Consider the following 6,576-nt stretch of genomic DNA (forward strand, 5'->3'; position numbering starts at 1 on the left):
TGAATGGGGGCGGGTGGGGGGAATTGGGAGGGGAGTGGAACCATGTCTTATGGATGCATTTGTCTAAAATGTGAGGGGGAGTCACAGTTCTACCCTTGCCTATAGGCTTCTTGGCTTGGGTCTGTGTACTGAGGGTCGGGGATAGTAGAGTAACTTTGCTTCTCCCAAATAGTGGGCGGGAGCGATTTCGGGCGAGGAGGGAGTGTTTTGAACTATAGTGGGCACGAGCGATTTCGGGCGAGGAGAGCGTGTTTTGAAATAGTGGGCGCAAGCTATTTCGGGTGAGGAGAGCGTGTTTTGCCGACCATGGTTTATGAATTATGCGACACATGTCATTTCGGCCGAGCAGAAGGTGCGATTGGATGAAGTTACGAACCTACCCTCGATGTACAACGGGCCAATTGATGCGTGTCCCACATAGGACGATAATTTCGTGTCTCCCATTTATTTGCTCGGGCGAATTCCACCGAGCAGAGAGGATGTTTAACGGTTCGTTCAAATTTTGGGAGAACGAGCATCCACGTCTACCTTACCAAGTCGATTAGAATCAAATTTTGAAATATTAGCTTGCCACTTATTTTTTAGATGGAGAGATGATGCTCGGGAGTAATGTGTTTTTACATGCTCGTTGCTACCGATTTACTATATGACAAATAGTTGACCCACTCAAAAACGTGAATCAAACCCAAAATGAAATATCTCGATTCAATGAACTAGCTCGTTCAGTAGGTCAAAATGGTGAACTAAATCCAAAATTGAACACCTCAATCTAGTAGCATGTTGTACAGTATTATAGTACTCCATGAACATGTTGAAAGTCAAATTAATGAACTTGTTTGATATACGCATATATCTGTTCATGTGTGGATTGCAGACAACATGTTCTCCAATTTAAATATTTGAATGCAAGTTTATATCGAAACATGGTTTATATCAGTCTTTGATGCATAAAATGCGACCTCCCCCTCTCCCGGACTCATATTCTCTCTCTCTCTCTCACTCTCTCGCCGACAATCTTCAATTCTGTCGCACGCATCCGACACAAAAACCTTGTTGGTCCCTCTCCCTTTCTCTCTCTCTCTCTCTCTCTCTCTGTGTGTGTGTGTGTGTGTGTGTGTGTGTGTGTGGGGAGGGTCTTTCTAGTTCGCATTCATATATACACCATCTATAGGTCTCTCTCGCACACTATGTATGATACTCTAGCTAGTCCAAGCTAGATATCTTGGGTGCACTCATCGTACGCACACAAATTCCTTGGCTCTTTGCCCGTAACTCTCTCACGCACCACTATGTCATCTCAGAGCTCTTCCCCCTCTCTCAAACTCTCCATCCACCTGGGTCACACATACACATGCATATCTCACTCGCACTCGATAGGCCCATCTGAAATTCTATCTCTCTCCATCATTCTCTATCCATCTCACATGCACACACACACACAATATCATGCCCAGCTAGCCAAGTATGATGGTCTCTCACTCAATTGTAGGCACACGCAGTCCCACCTATATGTATATGACTAGCTAATCTTAGTCTCCATCACAAACATGTGCATGGTCTATCTCGATTTCTCTCGGGGCATCTTTCTATCGCGCACGCACTCCCTCGATCTCCCACCCATATAGTCCCCTCACGATCTCGAGGGGATCTCTCTATCACAAACACACCCTCTCTCCCTCCCCATGCGTCCATGCCATCCATGTGTCCCTCCCGACCGTTTTTCCTTGTTGGCCAGACCTCTATTGGACATGTGCTACAGGGGTGTCTCTCTCCGTTGCAAACAATCACACACTAGCTATCTTCATGTATCTCCTCGCCTCGCTTTTCCATCTCGGAGATGCATGCGTGATATGTTCGCATAAGAAACGAAAAAACACACTCTCTCTCTAATTTATCGTTTGTTGTCACTTTCTCTTTCACACACATACTCTTTTTGCACACTTACTCATTCTCCTTCACATGCACTTGATATGTCTCGACTGAGGCACTCACCTCCGTCCATAGCACATAGATTTATTCAAAAGTCAAACATCACAAAGTTTGACCATGTACGTTGAGAAAAAGAATTACATCTAGTACGGCAAACATATACCATTAGATTCACCATGAGATGTAGTTTCGTATGATGTATCTTTGGTATTGTAGATATAAATAACATTTGCGTAAACCTGATCAAAGTTTCCAAAGTTTGACTTCTAAAAAATTTACATGCACTGCATTATTGAGCGGATGGAATATCTCTTTCCCCCTCTCAGCTATTTGATGCACCACTCAGCCTTATCGGGGCTCCTCAATCTATCTCAAACTTTATTGGTCAGTTTGGTTCGTGACCTGACCCTCATGCCTTGATGGCCGGTACTGCCTGGTGTGGACGTCAGATGTAAAATATTTCTGCCTGGCCAAGCTTGTGTGTTGCTGAAGCGTTTGGTTCATGCCTGGGCCAGGCAAAGCATCAACGTCCCATCAATCAATCCATGCATCAATTATTTAATGCTAATATCCATCCATGTTGTTGTTAGCCTCGTGGCCGCACGACCAGGCACGGCCAGGCGTTCGAAATCGGTCGCTTGGGCCAGGCTACTTGCAGTGTCTGGAGTTCAGCCAGGCTAATTAAAGTGCAAGGGAACCCAGCCCAGGCGGGCTTTCTTTTTCACAGGGTAACAACCAAACAAGCGTGCATGAAATCCAGCCACAACCCCAGGCCACGCAAAAGATGCTCACAGCGCAAGCCAAACTGACCTTATATCTCCCTGGTTCACACATACACATGTCTCGCTCGCGCTATACATATAGACCCATCCAACACTCTCCGCCCTTGTTCTCTCTCCATGTGACACGCACCCCCCTAAGTACCATAATCCCTCACTCCATCATAGGCTCTGTTTGGATCCATGGGTTAGAGTTAGTTTGGGTTAGCTTGGAGTCAACTAACCCAAAAAGATCCAAACAGGAGGGTTAGTTTAGGTTAGATGCATCTAACCCATCCAACAAAATAACCCATCCAAGAGGTGCTTATTTGGGTTAGTTCTTCTCGGGACCACTAATAAACACTTTTTTCTCTCGCTCTTCCCGCAGCAGATCCCTCCCCACTTCCTTGAAGCTTCTCGTCCACTCCCTCCCTCCCTCTCGCACCGCCCGTGAAGGTGCCTCGCCGTATACGCGCTCCATCTAACCCTTCCATCCAAACACCTCTTTAGTTAGAGTTAGTTCAGGGTTAGTTCAGGGTTAGAATCTAACTCAAACCTCTAACTAAGTTAGAGTATCCAAACAAATCCATAGGCGCAAGCACTCCCCCCCTCCTAAGTATGATTATCTCTTACTAGCCATCAAGAACACGCGTATTGTCTCCTTCCATCCATACGTCTATCTCGATATCTCTCGGGGCATCTTCTATCGCACACACCTTGTCACTTGATCTCCCACCCATGTAGTCCCATCACGATCTCCAGGGGATCTCTCTGTGACAAACATACACTCTCTCCTCCCCATGTCTGCATTTTCTCCGTACGTCTCTCTCGACCTCTCTCCCTTGTTTGTCAGACCCCTCTTGGCCACGTGCTAGGGGTCTTCCTCTCTCGGTTCCAAACAACCACACACTATCTCCTCACCTTGCCTCCGTTGTCGAAGATGCATGTGTGATATGTTTGCATAAGACACACACGCTTTTTCTCCACTTTTATCGTGTGTTGTCCATGTCTCTTTCACACACGCACACACACTTTTTTCACACACTCTCTCTCTCTCTATCTCTATCTCTCTATCTCCCTCTCTCTCTCTCTCTCTCTCGTTAGGGACTCTGTCATGTCCATAAGCAAATGGATGTTTTGAAAAGTCAAACCTCAGAAAAGTTTGACCAGGTATATGTGGAGAAAAACATTTACATCTGGAACAATCATTAGATTCATCACAACATTTACTTACTCCATACTATCATTTATCTTTGGTATTGCATATATAACTAATTTCTTTATAAACTTGGTCAAAGTTTCAAAAGTTTGACTTAAAAAAATGTTGTAACTGCATTATCGAATGGAGGGAGTAGCTCTTTCTCTCTCTCTGCTATCTCTCACGGGCCTCCCCTCTCACTCGAACTCTCTATACCGACGGATTATACGCTCACTGTATCAGCGTATAGCTCCGTATATTGTTTAGTTGACCGGTCAACCAATCCACATGCTGCATTGTTAGCTCGTGTCCTGTATCTTGGTGTGCTGGCCCATGTGGCAGTGGATGAAAATAAGTAAACTAGAGGCCCATCTGACACGCGGTGAAGGAAACAAAGATGAAACCACTCGGGGTAGCACCCCGCACGCTAGTAAATTGAGGGCGCATTGAGCACAAACTTCTTGCGCGCGAAGGACGCACTCGCGCACAATTCACCACTGCGCGGCGGCATGCACAGAAGGACGCACTCGCGCACACCCAGCACACAACACACACCAGCACACGTGTACACCGGCGTCGCCGCCGGTTGAGATGGACGGCAAGCCAGCCAACAAGTGGAGGCCGCTCGAGCCAAAACCGCATCCGGCGAGCCTGCACTTCATCAGCAGCCTCCTCGACGACATGCTGCTCGTCATCATCGGCCTCCTCCCCACCAAATCTGCCATGCGGACCGCCCTGCTCTCCCGACGGTGGTGCCCCCTCTGGCACTGTGTCCCCCTCAACCTCACCGTCGACAGCTGCCACTGCGACGGGGATTGCAAACGCATGGCCGCAGTCCCCAAGATCCTTTCATCGCACCCTGGGCCAGCCAGACACCTTGACATCCGCATGTTCAGTACCAACTGCAAGGTCCAACCCAAGTTCGACGAGTGGTTCTTATCCCCCGCCCTAGATCAGCTCGAGGAGCTCAGCTTTGAAGCTGGACGATGTCGCTCTCTGCCGCCGTACGCGCTCTGCCTCACGCCAACGCTGCGCCGCGCTAGCTTCAGCTCCTGCTATCTTCCCCAGATTAATGCCGCGCCCACCCTTCTTCTCCCTCAACTCAAGCAGCTCGACCTCTTCGACGTTGTCATCTCGAAGAAGGCTATGGAGCACCTGCTCCTCAGCTGTACTGCGCTCGAGTACCTTCGTCTTGAGCAGATCCACGGGTTCATTAGCCTCCACATCGCCTCGATGAATCTCTAATGGATTTATGTGTCTTGCTGGCCCCGCAACAAGACATCAATTGGGAAGAGATCACTCCAGCTGTTCCACGTTATGGTCGTTGAGAATGCGCCTTTCCTTGAGAGATTGCTTGTATCGGATCTAGAGGGTCCAACCAAAATCAGGGTCATTGACGCGCCGAAATTGACAGCGTTGGTGTACTCGTCTGCCAAATTCTCCGAACTCTTTATTGGATCCGTAATCGTTCAGGTACATCACTCATCTTCTTCTCCGTCTTCTTGAAATTCACATTTTTAAATTTCATCTTGATGTATTTACGACCGTCTTCCAGAAAATGATTCCCACAAGCTTGACCCAGTCCATGCGCACAATCAAGATCTTAGCACTAAAATCTATCGGCCCCAATCTGGATCAAGTTGTTGGATTCCTTACATGCTTTCCATGCACGGAGAAGCTACTCATTGAGGTGAAACTTCTTTCCTATTAGTAAACGGTAATCACAATGTAGCTCAATTTTTTCGTAATTTTCCCAAATTACGATGACAAGTGTAGTGTTGAAAACTACATCTACGCACTACACCGAAAGAAATGTTTTTAGTATTTTTTTCTCACGTGATCACCTGCATCATTTTTATGCTATACTACTATAGTAGCCTAGGCTAGTCATAATGGAAAGTAACTTAGACTACTCCAGTAACTCTATGGTTACCCTAAGGGCAAGTACTACCTCCATCCTGGTTTACTCTTCCAATTTTGTAGTATCAAAATTTGACCATAAATTTAACTGACAAAATGTTATGCATGTTGCGAAGAACTATATTGTTGGATTCGTATTTGAACATAATTTCAAATGGTGTAATTTTTAGTGACATGCATTGGCATTTTCTTAGGTAAATCTATGGTCAAAATTTTATACTAAATACGAGGTAGTATTCCCTCCGTCCCAAAATTCTTGTCTTACATTTGATTAGATACAGATGTATCTAACACTAAAATGTAACTAGATAGATCCGTATTTAGACAAATTTAAGACAAGAATTTTGGGACGGAGGGAGTACAAAAGTGGGCTATGTAGGCCAAAACACGTGCCAAATTCACTTGTGATGCATTTGGCATCGATGCCCCTCCATTGCTCACCTGGTGCCCCAATCTGGATCACCTACTTTGCTCCGGTGCCAAATTAAACTCACGCAATGAAAAAACACTACGTGGGAGAGAGAGAGAGGACCGAGGCAATAAAAAACACTTGTTTGGGAGAGTGAGAGGTTGGTGTAGTTGGTTTGATTGATTTGTTTATACATGTGGGTCTGTGTGCACAGCGGTGCCAACTCTCTCACATCACGAGAGCGGTGCCAAAATCTTTTGATTTGACATCAATGTGTATTATGTGGCATACTTTTGTGAAATATGGCATCGGCCACATAGTGGAAGGCAGCAAATGCCCAAGCTCTTCACGTGCTCCTAGTT

The sequence above is a fragment of the Triticum dicoccoides genome, chromosome 3B (assembly GCF_002162155.2).
Source record: "Triticum dicoccoides isolate Atlit2015 ecotype Zavitan chromosome 3B, WEW_v2.0, whole genome shotgun sequence".
In the NCBI taxonomy this organism is placed as follows: domain Eukaryota; kingdom Viridiplantae; phylum Streptophyta; class Magnoliopsida; order Poales; family Poaceae; genus Triticum; species Triticum dicoccoides.